General features: G+C 35.9%; 1 protein-coding gene across 4 annotated transcripts in view; it reads left to right on the top strand.

Moving 5' to 3' along the window:
- The window catches only part of LOC410373 (leucine-rich repeat-containing protein 15), a 121403-nt gene that overhangs the window by 21916 nt on the left and 79368 nt on the right, over nucleotides 1–20119 (top strand). The gene's annotated exons all lie outside the window — the stretch shown is intronic.

Here is a 20119-nt window from a genome sequence, read left to right on the forward strand (position 1 = left end):
ATAGTGAATAAACTATAGATTCATCGACCATTTGGTCGACCTATATCCCAAGCATTATCGTTTGATAGCTTTCGGTCTTCTTCGCGGTCGAAAAATAGAATTCTGTGCCATTAAATTTATTTCACTACTATAACGCGATTCAACTTCTAAATTCGAATATAGTAATAGTTAATTTTTAAACCTCATTCCTAGGAATATTAAACTAGCGTATTCCGTGAATTTTTCAAAAATTTCCTATCTCAACTATACCTAAATTTAAAATCGGTATCGAACAATCAATAATTTCTCTTTAACGTTTGAAAATATTCAAAGTATTCGTCCCTCTTATCCGAAAGTTATAGTTAAAAAAATTTCAAATTTTTCGCTTTGTTGAGAATCAATTTATCTTCTATCTTGGTGAACGAGATTTAATCATGAATCAGGCAGGGATCACCGGGCAGGATTGGATGGCGTGAATGGACGTCTAGAGGAACGTTATACCGAAGAATCGATAAAATTTCTCGTGTCGGTAACGAGCGCAATTATCTTCGGACGTTCTGGAATCGAAATATCGATCACGCGTTTAAGTAAAAGCCTCGAGTCGTACCGTTGATGTCTGTCTCACCGTTCCTCTTCACGTCAAGCACACTCGCTTCTCGAGCGGCTATGAAACAGCAATAGATGTCTCGTGTAAGTGGCCGCGTCTCCCAAGATAGAAAAATGAGCAAGGAAGGGAGGGATTACGAGCCGCGAGGCGAAACGAAATTGCGATATTTTATTCTTGCCACGAGCCCGTGCCTGTGTGTGTGTGTGTGTGTGTGTGGACCAATTTCTTACATACATTTCAAATACATATTTCGAAATGTCATTTTCATTTAATCCGGGCAAGCTTCCAGAAAATACATTTCTCGAATTGAATAACTAAGATTGAGAACGTTCGTTTCTCGAACAAGTTCAATCGCATCGTCGAGAATTTTCCAATGATTTCGTTTTGAACACGCGTTGAAACAATATTATTTGTTCAACCGCTGTTCCCAAGTATTGATCCGATGAAAATGTACGCAAAGCGCAATATCATCGGTATAAAAAGTTTGACGAGGGTATAAAATTAATCTCTACAAAAGCGAATAGTATATAAGTACAATTTCGATAAAATTTTTTCCCTCCAACGAATTCATTAATCGATTCCTTCTCGCTTTCCTCATTTTATTCAATTTTATTATTATTCTCGGATTTCTATCCTCGTTATTTTTTCATTTCCAACATTATTCTACCCACAATTCGAATCTAGATTAGGCCTGCCGTCTCATCCTTTCTTTTCCCTCGATTATAGGGAAACGGTAAAATCGATACCGCGGTTTCTCTTGTTCAACCCCATTCGATGGTAACGCGTTAACGTTCGAACCGTACCACTGTGCAATCACGTAACCGTTAACGATACGTCAATACGTGTCTGTCTGTCAGCCGGAGCTGGAAACCCCGTATTCTTATCTATCCCTCCGACTTCCTATCGCGCGTTCCAAATTCAACAACAATCGTCTCTTTCCGATTACCTTCCAAGATTATTCCAGCATTTCCTCTCAACACTCTATTTATGGATGTTTCCAACATGGCGAAACGAAGCATAACATTTCCTGCAGATAGTCGCGTTACAACTTTCGATTAAGAGCTTATTCACGATCAGCATTTTCAGTGTCGTAGTAAGAGAAACGCAGGCAATAATTTCTCGTCTCTTTCAGGGATAAGAGTGGAATAGTTTAGTTAATTTTTTTATTCGGGAAAAGTGATTCATGGATCAATTAACGACCCTTTCTCTAAAGATATATAGTTCTTTGGAGAATTCCTTTTCTTAGGGCGTACATTCTTCTTTCTTTCAGAAGCTTCGAATATATTTGAACCACGTATCTCGATTTCTTCAATAATCTTCGTCGATGATGAAACACAGAATTTTCCAAGATAAATCTCTCTTTACACTCTAATATATATACTAACGTAATTCGACACGAATGTATAGAATAGCAGAATTAAAAATTCATCAGCGCCAAGTGGGTGGTTTTATTACATTCTGAAAATCGTCAGCTGTTTTCGCTCCAACCCTCGAGTATTTGCCCTCGAGTTTAACCTTCTCGAGCGATTGTATCGCTAATGGATCGAGTAGTTTGATCCCGTTTGAATATATCCTTCTGTCCCGTTTTAGAACAAAGTCTCAAATGTATTTCGGTCGCGACAGTTTACGAGACAGTTACATTGAATTCTTTTTTTCTTCGAATTTTCGAGGGCTAAAAACATTAGAAATTTCACAGGTGAAACGTTATCCAGAAATATCTGGAGATCTCGGCGTAATGGAAAATGTCCTCCTATTTTCGCAAGAAGCGCGGTAACAAAGTTGTATTTTAATCTTTTTCCCTTCTCCTGTTCCCGCTCTTTCCATTTGCGGTCCCGATACTGTTATTTCAATGAAGTTTCGCGAAGAGGCGAGACCGTTCTGAAAAGGTTTTCAACGATTGTATCCGTTATCACCGGAACGAGACTGCGTTTACATTTCATTTCGTGCTTCATTAATTTTCAACGCTTCTCGAATCCTCGCTCGAATTGTCGCTAATAATGGTGAAATTTTCGGGGCCGAATCTTAGCGAAGCGGAACGGAAATTAGATATTTCTTAGAATCACGTTACAATATCGAAATTTTCCAATCGTAGCGTAGAGTTAAAAAAGGAACTTTTTCGATATCTTTATTTTTGAAACATTCGTCCAATTGAGATTATTAGAAATTCGATTCTCGAATATGCATCCCCAGAATTAATTTCCTCGACACTTTTGTCGAGGAAATGGGAACGTTTGGAGAGAGATAAAGAACGCGTAAAGCCAGAGCAGGGATATTCGTTATCATTGGGGTAAATCGTGAGTGCGTGGAAAAACGACGGTAGAATAAAAAACGAAATACGTATTCTGCTCTCGCGTGATAAATTGTAGCATGGATGCAAATTCTCTTGGATCTCTGTTGAACAGAGTTACTCGACTCGTTCGAATCGAATGTGAATATTTCGCGGACAAGAGGTGTCGTTCTTCGTCTTTTTCAGTAAATTCAGAGCAAATACAGTTTTCACTCGTTTTTGTTATTAATATTCCTATCTTTATACGTTTTTCACGCCCTCCACGGTTAATTTAAATTTCCATGATTAATTGTTAATCCGATTACAATATGAGAAGTAAGAGGAAAGTATTTTTCGTAAATGGAAAAAATCGAACGAAATATGACATCGATAAATTTCTTGATCGAATTAATTTCGTTTAAAATTTAAGTAAGAAAAATATCGAGTCATATTGGATTTGCTCTTCCATGATCTCGTAACGAGATTATGAGAATAAAAGGAATAAAAATATGGATTCATTATGAACTTTTAACGCAGTTCAAGATTATGGAGCAGCATGTATCGATTAAAGGTAATCTAAAGATAAAGTTAATCGAAATTATGAGACGAAGACTGTCGTTCGAATTTTAAAAAGAGAAGAAAGGATCGCGATTTTGAGCACGTTAGGATTTGAACGAAGTTCCGATTGAAATCCTTTTTAATCGGAATTGTTCGAGCGTTATTTATATGCATCCACGTCCTACGATTTCCCGTTCCCACTTGGAGAATTTCTAAAGAGTTTCCACTGTTGGCAAATTTCACGGTAAACTTATCTTTTTCGAAATCCAAAGTTTGAAAACTTGCAATGAAACTGCCGGCGCTGACGTACACGTCTACGTGTCCCGTGTTTTAACAGTTTACCTCACAACTCGCGATTCTTCTCGCCATAAAAAATCATCTGACTCGATAAAAGTCCTAAATACTTCGATTCAAATTGGAAATAATTCCTACAACTTGCTCCCATAAATTTTGATTTCTATTAAATATTGAATCATTTATAAATTGAATCGTTTCGAAAGTGGAAATTGAACCTAATCTTTAAAATTTTTAAAATTGTTCTCATAGATTCCACGTTTATCAAGAAAATTACGATAATTTATAAAACTTTTCGCGAAATAGTATTAGTTTTTCTTTTTCCTTTTCTTTCCTTTCTCATTCGCGTCTTCGAAATATTGATATTTGCCCGTTTCGATGTCGAATAAAATATCATCGGTGAAAATATAAAAATATAGTAGTTGTAAGTAGATTTCGTAGCGTTTCGAGGCACGTGTACCATGATGGAATTGTATTGGAGTAGGACTGTAAACTGCTTTGGCATACGTTGGCACAACTTATGAAATACGCAGTCTTTTACCCGATGAAACAAGATTTCTTTTTCGAGTAAATTCCTTTATCCGACTTTCATGGAGAAAACTTTGATCGGTCGAGCCACGGGCGTGCAAACCTGGCCGTGAAATCAATCGAGAACACATACTCCGCCCGATACCGGGAAATATTACCAAACCGCTCTTCGTCTGATTAAATGTTGTCGACCTATAATACGAACGTATCTATCCCGTTTTCGGGCTAACGTTGATGGAATTCGACTCGAAATAGAAGGAAATGCCGAGATGGAATTACTCTCCGTTATTCTCCGTTTTGTATAAAAGGAATATTGGAAATTTCTTCTGATTAAGAAATTGATTTTAAAGAAAAGGAAAAAGACTCGATTACTTTTACTTTGGTGGTGTAATTGGCCGTTACAATTTTACGTAACAACAATTCAATAAATAATAAATTTGATCTATTCAAGAATATTCATTAATAATTTCATCTTATTAACATGATGAAAACTATCCTTTTACAAACATTAATACACTTTTTGCAACAACATATTTCTTATAGTTTTTCTTAAACTCTTATTTAAGAAAATTTGATGAGATAATTTAATATGAAAATTAAATCATCGTCAAATTAAATCATCACCAAAGTAATTCAATAGTTTCATAGTTCTTTCGAATATTTTTGTCTTGCCTTATGTTGAATATAAAATATTTTTCGAATCGATTCTTTCAATATTTATTATCGGATACACCTTTTTCGATCGTTCGAAATATCGAAAATTCCGGAGAAAGATAAAATCTGTCTCGAGATATTTTCAGACGTAACATCGCAGCGATACTCTTAGATGATTCAAACTGTTCTCGATATTGGAGAAAAAAAATGTAAAAGTTCTTGGAGAAATTCTAACAACTTACGAGCTTCTAGCGATATTTTTATAAAAACTGAGCGATACATGTGGCTGCTTAGCACGCTGGCAGCATCGTGGCCTAAAAGAATATTCCTTTTCAACATTGGTACAATTTTTAGAATAACTTTTCACTGTACCTTCCCTCAAAAATATACAAAAACTCGAATTATCCAGAAATTCTTATTTTACTTGTCACGAGGTACTGTGAAAAATAAAATAATAATAATAATAATTATCGTAAAATATCGTTAAAAATTTATTCGCGAATAATTCGTAATCTCTGGCGCATTGGTATAAATCGAACGTTAAATCGAAATAAAAATGGAAATGTCGATGAAATGTTGGAAGCAAGCAAATTAAAAGCGTGTATTTATTCAATGTGATGAGACTGATGATGTTGTTGATACGAGCCAATACTCGGCTCGTGTTCTCATCGCCACGTTTGCACAACAAAGAAAGAGAGAATGGGAATCTGGGCTGCATGCAAATGTTGCAAAAATTAAATAACTTTTAACGACACGCGTCCCCTTCCTTCTTCTCTCTCTCTGCTTTCATTCTTCTTCCCCCCCTTTTCTTTTTTTTTATTATTATTTCATTGAAAATTGCAAAATTGCATTCGTGCCGGGTTAGCTACCGTCTTCCGGGTTTGAATGAATAAAAGTGGAGGGAAGGGAGAGAGCTTAAATAAGAAGAAGCTTCTCGTAATGCAATAAACGTGTTTAAAACTAATTTAAGTTATACGGAAACTCACTTCCTTTTTACACTTTAATACTTATAAGCTCTTTGACTTCTCCCATCCTTCGCTCCCTTCTTTGTCTTTGTCCTAATTAATTCATTCGCTATTTATTTCACTCTCGGGTGAATCTCTCGGAATCCTTATCACTTATATACATCTTTCTCGATGGAAATTCTTCTCATTCTTACGAGAAAAAAAAATCGTCCTTGCATTCGATATTGGAGAGGAATTTTCAAATCTCCATTCAAGAAAGAACTTTCCTTCCCTGTGTATAATTTTATTCGAAAAAAATTTATTATATTCGAAGAATGCAACTCCTTTTAATATTTACGTTCGACGTTGTTCAAGAAGAAACAGTCGCTTGAGAGATAGAATAATTTTATTTAAAATTATATCGTTGGATAAATTTTAACTTCGAATTTTATTTACATGTGAATTATATTTTCGAAGATATCTTAAATTTTATCCCCTCTTTCCCATATTCCTCGAAGAACAATTCCATTTAAAAATTATCCATGGACAAATTTTAATTCAATTATATTTCCAAGCAGATATTTTTATCATCGTCTTTATTTTTTCTTCTTTTAAACTTTATCACTTTTTACAATCGACGCGATAAACGTTATGATAAAATGGAGTCTCCATTTAGAGGAGAAGATCTCTGGTTCTTCTTCATAACCGGAAGAACCGGAGAATAGTTCGCGAAAGAGCGAGGAAACCGAGGAAATTGAAAACATTCCCGAAGAAGACGAGTCTTTTAAAAAAATTCCCGTTTTATCCGCCAGTAGTTTTCTATCCTCGCCTCTATCTTACCTCTTTAACTTCTCGTCTATCTATCCATTTATCCTCGTCCCCGGCGAAGAAAAGATGCTCGTTTCGTTCTCCTTGCTTTACTCGAAACAAGAAAACAAGCTGCGCTTGACAAAACTTTGTTTACCCGGCTACGCACCCTTCCTTCCTCTTCACGTTCGCATTACGCTCGCCCCTCGTCCTTTTTAATCCTATTTATTCGCCTTTTGTTAACCACGCTTTCTACCTAACTTCATTCGCCCAAAATTCATTTCCACCCGAAACCCAATTTTATCCTCTCCTTCTTTCTCGCTCCTTTATTCCTCGTTCCAGATTTACTCACTATTCGGAATCTCGTACGAATCTCATCGATGTTGTCGACGTTCAATTCTATTTTCCGTTTCCTCGATGATACATGATGATGATATGATGATATAACTCGTTTCGAGAAAAATATTGCAGATTCGCAGATTTTTCTCTTCTTTCGAAAGATGAATCAAGGAGTTTTGGGTTAAAAATTATCGAAATTATTGTTAAATATCATTTTTTCTCTCGGTGATCGGCTAAATTATTTTATCGAGGGTAAATCATTCGGGATATCTCGATTCTCGACTATAAAATCCAGTTTGATAATAAATGGTGGGACAACTGGATGGAAGCTTGCGGTTTCTAGGAGAGCAAAAACTGTCTTGCACGCTCGAGACGGATCACACGCCTGGGAAATCTCGCGTGATTTAGGTCTGGATTCTTTAAGGAAATGAAACGAGCTTAATCTTTCGTCTAAATATTTTCCAAATCGTTCGTAATTCGTTGCCACGAGAAACCAAGAACCAGTTTTCTCGTGGACGTTGATGAGTAAAAGGAATTAATTGTAAAATTATACAATGATTTCCAAGAATCGTGAAATTTCCAGAATTAGTAACATTAGAAAAGTGAGTAAGAATTCTTCTTGTCTTCGTGATTCAATATTGCCTTCGTATTTTTACAAGACAATATTGGCGAAAGATAAAAAGAAAATTTCTTTTCATTTCTGAAAAGAATCATGATTGTCGATCGGTTTCATTTCTCTCAGAAAGATTGTTACATCTTTTATATTATTTTTCCTGCCTGGAATCGTGACGACATCTAAATATACAATAACGAGAACGAATAAAAAAAAATGGAAAGGAAAAATATCGAAGAATTTCTAGAAATAATACTCATCGTTCACGCTCAACGTTCGTTGTTTCGAAGCGACAAATTCAAAGATTGTTCATCCGAAGATACATTCCGTATTCTCCCCGGTTACACTTGTTTCCTCGAATGAAATTGTTTTCAAGACTTATGTTCTGACGTATTACCCTTTCCTTCGGCTCCCGCCACCCGCCGCTCCCCCTATTTCTCCCGCAAAACTCGCGAGATATACGCGTTACGAGCCACGGATCTCTCACGGGTGCTCTCCCTTTAAAACCTTTGCCTCGACCTTTCACTCGTTTCCTCCTTTTATCCCATTCAAGTATTTATAGCTATAGTTTCTCGGATCTTTCTCTCCCAGACTTCGATGGAAACGAAACGAGTTTCCAATGACATTTATTATTCGTGGATCGAGCGAAAAATTCCCTTCCAATCTTTCCAATCATTCTTCCCTGTGAAATCGCGAAACCGATTCGATTTGTAATATTAAATATGTGTTTTTAAAAATAGGCAAAAAGTTAGAAGAAATTAAACATTTTTTTTCTTTACAAAGTAATTTTTCAGTACAATGTTTCTGAAATAACAAATGCTTCGCTCGTTTAATAAGCAAATTTTATCGTAGAAAGAAAGAAGTACAAAAGTGAGTAACAAGAATACATTGCGCGTCGTATTGTTTAAAGTTGGGTGAAAACAAATTTAACAAAGTTGTTCGAAAAATACGTATAATAAAATGAAGAAACGATGATGAAAGGTGAAAAAGTTTGAAAATTCCAGAGAGAAGAGCGTTAAAAATAAGCAAATTCCAAGAAAATAAACAGATACCTTTTTACTATGAATTTTAATTCTATCTATAATTACATATTCGAATCTGAACTAACTGAATCTATCTCGTCGTAAAAGTATCTCTCGGGTTAAACAAACTTTTCTTTTTTCATCGACGAAATAAAGAAAGTCGTTGAACTGAAATTTTCCTCTTTCTCTCTCACGAGCGAAATTCCTTCCTGATTTTCCCCCATTGTATTTGATTTCGTATTTGTATTCTCCTCTCGATCGATCTCCACCATCTTCGCTCACCTCTCTCTCTTTCTCTCCGTTTTCCTTGTAAATATTGCATTATATAAAGTGTTCTCCAAATGGACAAATTTCTCTCCGCGTCGGAGAAAGTGCAAATCGTTTCGAAATTGTTTGCGATCTTCTCCTCGAAATCTGGAAAAATCGTCTCGTCTCTCATTTTAAAAAGAAAGGAAAAAAATTATTACCCTTCGAGAAATGTGATACGCGAATAATACGACGAGACGTTTGATACACTCGCTAAAATTTATCCGTCGCGCCATCTTGGTGTAATTTCAATTTCAATTTTATTGGATAATCTGATTATTTGAAAATTTATCGAATAATCGAATTATTATTTCTTTCCAAGGGATAGAATTATAAAAACTTTGACTTTTTCGTCCTTGATTCCAACTTTTCTCAGATAATGATGCGAGAATTCAGTATTGTGTACGAATATTATTCGAGATATACGAAATTTACGAGGAAATTATCGCTTGAAAAATTCTCAAACTCGATTCATCGAAAGAAACGAAACCTTCGAGATGTATAATTTCATTCCATTTTCTTTCCCTTTAATTTTATGCATAGAACGATTGTGGAACAACCAAAATATATGGCAAATTGGAAAATTGCTGCAACATTCTCTCATTCGACGAACACAATCGCAGGAAAGGCGAGGTGTAAGATCAGAGCGAATCGCAGGTTAAAGAGGGCGAACTCTTTTCACGATGACGTAACAAGGAGCACGAAGGGAAAGGAAGGAGAGAAATTTTCCCAAACTTATTATACGTAACAGTTTTAAAAAGTTTTCATCTCGCATTCTGTATTCCTTGGCCCCTGCGATTTCTTCGCAAATTTCTCTCTTCAACCCTTTACCAAATCTTTCTCATCCTTTCGTTTATTTCGAATCACATTTTTCGTTTTCTTTCCATTTCTATTCATATTTTTTTTCGATTTAATTTTGAAATCCACCATTTCACGTGTAATTGAAATTGATTAATGGAAAATCTCGTTCGATCGTATTTTTAAAAATGACTCGTGCAATAATTACGATTGCAATCTTTTTTTTTCACGAACAATTTGGCGAAAATAAATTCAAAAAATTGGTTGCTTTGAAATATGTAAATAGAAAAAATAATGGAATTAAGTATATATTTAAAGGGATAAGATTGGATTTCGTGGAATTAAATTAATCGACAGGTACAGGATTGAAAATTAGAATTTATAGAAGGTTGAAAAGTTTGTTTTATGGATACGATTTCGGATTATTACCGTGGAAATACTGAAATCCATATATTTGATCAAATTTATCTCCCTACCGTTTCTAATGTGAAGAGAGTTATGCAAATTAGAATTTATTCGAAAAAGTGGAGGGGAAATAATTTAAATCGCAAAATACTACCCCTGGAAAATTTATTATAAATTAAATCCCTCTACCGGTGTTTGGCTGCATGTGCGACCCAATTGCATTTTCGTATTAATTTAACTATTTTCCGTTAAAATTTACCGAAATTTAGAGTTATTACGATTGTGTTATAATATAATTATTTTACATCATTACGTGACCATCCATATCTATTCCGAAATACAAGTAAATTTTCAAATTTATCGAAAAAAATATATATCCAATCGCAATTGAGATTAGGAGATTAAATAATTACCTCGAAATAAATAAATCCTAATAAAAAAATTCCGAATGTGTAAAATCCACGTGATGAAAATTACGTTTTAAAGGGGATAAAGATAAAGAGATATGGTGGTAACTATTAAAAGATCGTTGGCGTAAAAGTTGCACCGCCAAGTTGAGAGCACATCTCGAATTCGCGCCCATTCCTTGGATCCATCCGTAATCCACCTCTCGAGAAGAAATGTCACGTAATAACGAAGTCGTTGAGGCGAAACGCGTTTCGTGACATTTCGCAGCTCGGAAATACACAATTTTCCCTCTCGACTCTGCTCGAATTGGGTCATTCACTTTCATCGATCGTCAATCGTTGTCCAACCGAATCCGACAACTTTCCATTCTCTCTTCATTTCGAAACTTGAAGTTGAAATTTTTCTACCCGATGAAACGAGAAGATTCCACGATGGAAGAAAATTGGAAATATTGTTTAGAGAGAGAGTAGCAAAAATGCTTTCTAAAATTAGAAAATGAATTCGAGGATAAATCCTATAATTATTTCTAAAAATTAGAAAATATTATTGTTAACGAAATATCAGAATATTTATTAAATTGAAACGTTCTTTAATTAACCTTTATTACGTTAATCTTGTTAACGTGACTCGTTATGTGGCGTGATACACGCTATTATCCACATTGTTCAAACTATTGTTGCCATTTTGTACAATAATCTTCGATTAGATCTTTAAAAAAAAAAAAGAAAGAAACTGTAATATTAATCGCAGTTTTTCACTCGTTCATCGAGTAGAAAGTAAAATTTCACGAGTGAAAAACATTTGTCACGTCTCGTTTTCAATATTCCAACGAGTTTAGCATGCGAAGAAAAAATATATGCGATAATTCACAACTATAAAAGTTAAAAACTTGCTTGAAAGCATTATCTATCCGACTTTCGTTCGTCAACTTTTTATCTTAGAATTAAAATAACAAGCTTCGCTCATCGTTCCTCGACGACGTTCAATTTATTCGACACGTTTCTCCAATATATTTGCGTGTATTTACGCACAATTGAGGAGAGAAAAAAAAGAGGAACATTAGTACGTAGTTTGCCGTAGATAACACGGTTGATAAAGCGACTACCTGTTTCCCCGATAAAAGGGGAAAAAACGAATGCTCGTCAGGGATCGATACCGATTGTTGTCGATCGATGTCGATTAATCCAGTTCCAGCGGACTGGATGTCAGTTTGACAAAGTGGTCGGAAAAAGCGACGCGAAGATCGGATCTCGACATCTCGGCAAAAATTTAAAGAGATGCAAATAAAAGGGTGAACGAGACTTTGATAAATTGCATTGTCGTTCGATATCCCCTCCCCCCCTCTTCTCTAATTTCGTTCGAGAAATCGTGGTCGACGGAAAGAAGTTGAACGAAAGGAGAAACGTTACTTGATCCAGCGTTGAGAAAAGGAATGCGTTGAACTGTGTGGATGCGATTTTATCGAATAATATGGATCCACAAGTAAAGAATACTTGGATGTGAAGTGTTGGAGATTATTGAAGAAGGATCCTCGAGAATGAATATGGATTTTCCTTTCGATTGTAATTGGAATACGCTTTTTTTTTTCGTGACTCTTGTGTCCATCATTTTCGTAATTTCTATTCACTTGTAATTTCTCTTTCGATAAAGTGTTGATCGAGAGAAGAAAGAGGGAGGAGTAAAGATCGGTGGATTGATTGAAAACTCGTCGATTCGGGGTTAGTGATCGCGAATAGCCGAGGCGAGGCGGAGAAACGAGAACTGGGCTACGTGTAAGTTGTGGGGAACGAGAAAGAGAAGGGGAGAAGCAGGATCGAGGGAGAGCGAGAGAGAAAAGAAGACGGGGTTGGAAAATCGATAGAACGAGGGTCGCGTACGCGCCGGTTCGAGAATGAAGGCGCAAAAGTTTCGGTTGTAAAATTATGCCTATATATAGAGGAGGACAGAGTTCTGCGGGAAGAAGAGAAGATCAGAAACAGGCTTATCCGCGGCCGAAATCGGAAAATGCCGACTTAAGCCGACTCCGCGCTGTAAAAACGACGATAAGATTATCTCGGTTGATCCCGTTACGAGCGAGCCAACTTTTCGTCGTTTTATAAAGTCGCCAGGTGTAAATTTCTCCTTTTCCTGCGTTTTTCCCATTTCTTCTCTTCTTACTTTTCCCCTCGCGCTTCTTTGTCATCTATAAATTTGAAAACCTAACGAATCTTCTTAATCTTTTTTTCCTTCTTCTTCTTCTTCTTTATTGTATGTATTTATTCGAAAATCGAGTTTGGAAATTTGACGAATTTCCGTGTTCTTTGCGAGGAAGAAGAGAATTTGTTTTTCTTTTTCCTTCTTCTTTTTTATTTCTTCTTTCGGTTTAATAAAATACTTAAATAAAAAATATGGAAATAATAATTGCAATTCTCTCGTCACATCGATCACATCTTTAAATAACGTTCTTCAGTTTTTATCGGAATTTATTTATTTCGAAATTTCCCTGCGAAGTTAGATGAGAGAAATCACGATTTATTTTTGACTTAGATTTCATAAGGTAGGATATCTCGGTTCTCTAAAAATAATGACATTTTTACCTATCTAAAGATAAATCGTGATAGCAATATCTCGCAAGAAAAACTTTAAATTATCAGAGACAGCCACGGAAGACTTGCTTTCCATTTAACGGTTGATATATGAGCGACACGCGGTATATTCTTTTCTCTAATGAATTTTTCTTTTTTTTTACCTAGCTCTTGTAGCCGCTTCAACTTCTTCATAAATATTTCTCGTCTAACGTTAGATAATAATCTTTCTCCTCCAACGAGAAAGTGTGTGGAACTCAATTCAAATAAAATTTTATCCTTTTCTTGAAAAAAAATAAATAAATAAGAATAAAAAATTCGATGAGAAATAAGCTCTTAAAGTATAATTTTTACGATTATTTATTAAAAATAAGGTAGAATCATGTTATACTTTCGCGTTTTTCTTTTTTTTTTATCAAGAACGAATATCTCCTCAAATTTTTACTCTCGAATAGGAACGTGGAACGAGATTGGCGATACGAATGCATGAAATAGAAATCTACGTACAGAGAACTCGTATTCATGAATAACCGTGGTATTCTATTTGGCCAACGCGAAGAGGATATTGTCTCTCTGAGAAATTTATTTCGTTCGACCGTATCGGGTAAAGTTTTCCACTTGTTTCGTATCTCCTCGCGTCGTCTACGATACAATTCAAAGAAGCGGGAAAAGGAAGGAGAAACATTTTAATTGGAAAATATTTTAAAAACGATATTTTCATCGTGTATATATATATATAATGAAATTTTTATGTTTAATAAAAGAGATATTATTTTCTTTACGACAAACTTTTTGTTACAACTCGAGCTTGTCGAGATTGAACTCGACTTTGGACTTTGTACGAGGTGTTGGAGGATTTAAAGCGAATTTAAACTGGAGTTATTACGTAAGAAAAAAAGTATTAAAAAAATCATAACGTAAAAAAAGGAAAGGAATGAGATAGATATATATCAAAAGAAGAAAAAGATAAATACGAAATAAAATTATCTCGGAGAAGAAAGAAAAACGATTACGATCCAACTCGTAACTGACCAATCCAAAATAATGAATATCTAATAAAGGAAATGAAACCACCGTGCTGCAACTTCCGCAATAACGGAATATTATGCCAGCGAGGGGGAATTTTCAAAAGATGAAAATATAAATTCGACCCGTTTAAATTATCCTTTTCTTTATCGTCCATTCTTGCAAAGATATCTTACGAGATCTATCGAATCGATGTAAATTCCGAGCGTAGCACGATTTTCAGATCGATCTGATTAGAATTAAACGAGAATTAGATATGAAATAACGGTGAAATGAATAATTCGCTTCTGATTGCAAAAAATATTATCTCGTTCAACTGTATAACTCTCCTAGACACTCCCCGGGCATAAATTCCAAACTATATCCGAACAATTATGAAACTAGAAGCCCGACATTTATCACATCCTTCTCTCTTCGACCCTGTCGCATAAAAATAACGAAATACGAGTGTAGTGTGCAATTTAAACTTAATTTTCTCCGCAATTTATCACATTCTCGGCCATTCGATCACGATTCCCAAAACGAGCTTTCCCAAATCCTGGAAAAAAGATTTCCACGCGTTTTACGAAAATAAAATATATATTCCAAATTCGTAGCGATCCATCTTCTCTTATTCTCTTATTCTTTCTATATTTAAAAATTAAAATTTAGTGCGAAAAATCTCGAACGAATCCTCGTGCCTACTGTCGATTAATTCGAATAACGATCGATCTTATTCGAAGCGAGATTTCACCCGCGATAACCCTTGACCCGCTATTCCTGTTATCGAGGCCGCGTTTATCGGCCGGCTCTATCACGCATTCACGGATGAATCGTCGGCTGCTTTCGGCGGGCCGCGCGTTCCTCGTTGGCATACGAATGTGCCAAGAAGTGGACGGACGCGTCCATTGTCACGCATTCCGTGTGTATATGTCGAGCAGAGCCGCCGCATTTCCGTCACGATTCGAAAGCACAACGGCGTAATAAATCGGACGAAAGGCGACGATGCACACGTTCCTTTGTGTCTAGGAATAAAATGAGGGGAGAGACGCATGCGTGCAGGATTTCGAATCGAGGATTTCGATTCCAACCCTTGAATCGGTTTTCAAGGAATTTCGAGAGATCGTGGGTATATCGTTCGTTTGGACCGCTCTCGATGTTCAGAACAAGCATGTTAAAAAAAAATTTCAAATGAAATTAATATAGAAAACGAATAATAATGTATTATACGTCTTCAAATGGTTTGATTAATGGATACAGGAGAAATGAGAAGAAATAATTCTAGCTTCAATCGTTATAAAGTTAATTATCTTCATTTATTCGAAATATTTTTCATTTAATTTCTTTGAAAACTTTTCGTATTTTTGATCAATATCCAGAGATCGAATATAAATTCGACGTCATTTTAACGTAAATTCGTAACAAATAATTCAATCTGGTCAAATATTCGGCAAAATTTAATATCGATTTTCAAAAAGATTATTATATAACGATAAAATCATTTATGGGGAGGCCTGATTCGGTCGAACGAACTGTTTTCGAAAGATCATTTCGTGCAGCCACGAAAATTGCATGGATAAAACGGGACACCGCAACGTTCTATCAATAATTTCAGTTTCCGTTTCAATATATACTTCGTCGTTTTACATCCCATCTCGTTTCTCACGCGGGAATTTTGTCGATAACAACGATATTATTCTCTAATTTTAAATTTACAATTTTCATTTTTACAAATTATTACAAATTTTCTTCTATTAACCGTTTTCACCATACGAATAATACGAACAATAATTAAGCTTAAAGATGGTCGAAAATAAAGCTATTCGTGTATCTTCAATTTTCTTCTATTAACCGTTTTCACCATACGAACAATAATTAAGCTTAAAGATGCTCCAAAATAAAGCTATTCGTGTATCTTCAAGTTTCTCGAATAGCAAGCTATGGGAAACTCGAGAAATTGTTTCGTGGATCGGACTCTTTGCACGTCTCTGACAGAGGTATAACAGTGTGTGAGTCGAGATAACAAGGCTGAAGATCCTGATACTTGGTGCGTCTGGAAGCAAAGTTCCAAGTCGAGCCAACCCGATTTCGCGATGAATGAACACTCGACACTCGTATCAAATTTAAACTCATTCATCCTCCTCTCGCATTTTTACACCGGATTTCCCTCCTTCGTTTAATCTCTCGCTGATGTACAATACTTTATTTCAACCAGTTTATAATTTCTTTTCACAATTAAAAATAATATTTTTTCGTACAATGGAATCAAAGGTATGATTGTAAATTTAGTTTAAAGTCAAGTGGAATTACTAATTTTATATCAATTATTTAACACTTCTTTAATTTCAAACATTTTCATCTCAACCGCAATTAAAAATCTTCAAACTCCTTTTTCTGATTCGTAGAAGAATTAATATTTTTCGACGTGCAACCAGATTTCTCCTTCTCTTTCCCCTTCGAAATTTTTCATTGATTTGAAAATGAACTTAAAACGTGATAAATACGAGCTTTCTCCCAACTTTCAATTTAATCGTCGCCGGCTGAATCTTGTTTTAAGCACGTTGCTATTCAGACTAATAACGTCATTAAACAGAGACTAGAATTTATAACGATGCTTCTTCTCTCGCGCAAATTGCACTCCCCCTTTAAAACGTCTGTTAAAATTTCGAAAGCGATCGAAATTATCTCGATACTTTTTTTTAATAACACCTTCCTTATTCATCCCTCGTTCGAGAAGGGAACGATACTCTTACTTTCCAACTTTTTCACTTCCATCTCAAGGGCAAATTGTTCGGATTAACAAGATTTTTTTCTTTCTCTCTTTCTCTCCCGCATTAATCCGAAACGCAGAAAAGCGTTGGAGAAACTTGAATGAGCTATCACGGAAATTACTCGTTTGCCGACTCAACGGTGGTGCGGGTTTTTTGCTTCGGTAATTTCCGTCACGTGTCACGCGGGTTAACTATGCTAATAGACATTTTTTCTTTTTTTTTCCACGGTAAATACTATAATTCCACCGTACTTGTGGGAATCATGGTTGAAATCCAAAGGACCAGACGTAGCTCTTCTTCCATCTTCCCTTCCGTCTTATTCCTTTACTCGAGGACGGGGTTAAGCTCGAAAAGATTTTCTACTTTATTTCCACTTTTAAAAAATGGATGTTTTAACGTAATAATAATACACGAGTTTGTACACGTATATTATTTCGTAGGTAGTTAATATTTGTACGTAGGAAGGTAACCTGGTCAACTCGAGTGGGTCGAGCAAAGTTTATTTCAGCGCTTGACATTTGTATTCATATTTTTGTCTTCTAAAATGAAGTTTCCTTTCATAGATACTTTATTAATATCTTTTTTTCAACACGTAAACTACAATTCCTCTTTTAAGTAATTCTTCTTTACCGTTTATTTTAATCCAGATATTTCGATTAATTGTGAATTATCGATGGAACTTATCGGGTTGGCAACTAAGTAATTGCGGATTTCAGTTGAAGTTGATGACGACCTGATCAAAGCAATAATCGATTCGGATCGTCACAGTACAACTCGTGAGATTGCAGAGAAGCTTCATGTATCGCATACACGCATTGAAAACCGCTTAAAACAACTTGGCTATGTTCAAAAACTCGATACATGGGTTCCTCACGAACTGAAAGAAAAGCGTTTAACGCAACGCATTAACAGCTGCGATTTGCTAAAGAAACGTAATGAAAATGATCCATTTTTAAAACGACCGATAACTGGCGATGAAAAATGGATTGTTTATAACAATATCAAGCGGAAAAAATCGTGGAGCAGGCCACGTGAACCAGCTCGAACAACATTAAAAGCTGGTATTCGTCGAAAGAAGGTTTTGTTATCAGTTTGGTGGGATTACAAAGGAATTGTCTATTTTGAACTCTTACCACCCAATCGAACGATCAATTCTGTCGTCTACATCGAACAACTAACGAAATTAAACAATGCGGTTGAAGAAAAGCGGCCCGAATTGACAAATCGAAAAGGTGTTGTATTCCATCATGACGATGCAAGGCCACACACATCTTTGGTCACTTGACAAAAATTATTGGAGCTTGGTTGGGATGTTTTGCCACATCCACCATATAGTCCTGACCTTGCACCATTCGATTACTTTTCGTTTCGATCTTTACAAAACTCCTTGAACGGTACAAATTTCAATAATGATGATGATATCAAATCGTACCTGATTCACTTTTTTGCTAATAAAAACCACAAGTTTTATGAACGTGGATTATGATGCTGCCTGAAAGATGGCAAAATATCATTGATCAAAATGGACATTACAGAATAAAGTTATGTAGTTCCATGAAGAAATTGTCTTTGATTTTCTAAAAAAAATCCGCAATTACTTAGTTGCCAACCCAATAGAATCGGTGATTTGCTAAATAATCGGCGACTCGGAAAAGTTAATTCGAATCGCACTATTCAAACTTGGAAAATATCGCGGTTTCAACTCACGTATACCGGATTTATTAACCCGTGGAAATTCCGGCGTATTTTCGAAAGAAGAAAGTTTGGATCGGTCAGCGGAGATTGGCCGAGAATTCGAGGTCGTTCCGATATTTTGCTCGAGTGGGTGGCGCGATTGAAAATTGGTCCCATCGTTTCTTATCGCGGCCACGTACACGCGAGGAATATCTTAGGAGAGAGAAGAAAAGTGTTTCGAAACGATAATGGGCAGAGTTTCGCGGAGATAACGCGGGGGAGGAAATTGCGATCTCGATCGAGCAGGGCTTCCGGTATTGCTTCCGCTCTCTCGCAAACAACCAAAGATTTCTCGTCGCTTTTTTCTTTTCGAATCGTGGTTTCGAAGCACGTTGGAGATGTTAATCGCCCGATTTAATCAAGTTTGGAGAATCTTATATTAGATCGTTTCTTCCGAACGATTAATTTTCCCCGTCAAAGTTTTTAAACGGGAATAAAATGGTTGAAGTAATGGTTGAAGTAATGGTTGCGTGTAATTCGAAATTGTTGAATTATGGATCGTGATTCCACGAGTTTGACAAGTTAATTAATCTATATGAATTTGCTTTTATACGAAATTTATCGTGAGGAATATAGAAAAAGGGTTAAAATTAAGCGATTGAAATTAAGTTAACAAAATAACCTATTTTATGTCTGTTCGAGAGTGGAAAAAATCGTACTTAAAATTGATGATCTTATTCCAATTGCTGAACAATCGATGACTTTTTCGTTTCGAGGATACGCGGCAAGGATATATGCGCCAGCTGTGTTTTACTTTACGCCATCGTATAACCAGAGCGAACGTAAAAAGGACGCTAACGTTGCATCCGACGTTACGATCTTCAACTCTGTATAATCGTAAAGATACGGTTTAAGTATCGATATCTTTCCAACTTGACGATATCCGAAATATCCGCTCCGAATATCAAAGTATGGGCGCTAGTAAACTATGCATGAAACCAAACAACGATATTATCCTATTATATCGTATAATTCGATAGCGTGCGAATATTTTCATATTTTCACGATGACGCAAAAATTCACTTGCTATTTCAATCGATAATTCAACCGATCTTCCTCTAACGTCATCGCACAATTCTTTTGCACTTTTGTCTTTCTATTCGTGTCCAACTATCGATCCTTCCATACATTCAAAATCATTTCTATTAAATCCAAAAAATTACCATTTAATTATAAAATTCGAAACTCGAAATTATACTCATATTCCACAAAGCCGATAAAATATTTATTATTAGGAAAAATCGTTCGTATTTCCAATGGATTTTCAATATACATCACGATGCTTTTCCAATCGACAAAACCTGGTCGGAGCGAATTCTTCTTCGGAGTATAAATTTACCCCGATCCCACCCCATAATCCCAGGCACAGGTGAACCGTAACGACCGACATAATATGCGTTCCACGATAGAATACCGCTTAGTCGGCGTCTGGGAGCGGAAACTGGAAACGGAAACGCGTTGATCGCGTTGGAACGTGGTCGGCGCGGAATCACGTGGCACGTAACATCCGCCTCGGG

The sequence above is a fragment of the Apis mellifera genome, linkage group LG12 (genome assembly GCF_003254395.2).
Source record: "Apis mellifera strain DH4 linkage group LG12, Amel_HAv3.1, whole genome shotgun sequence".
Taxonomy (NCBI): Eukaryota; Metazoa; Arthropoda; class Insecta; order Hymenoptera; family Apidae; genus Apis; species Apis mellifera.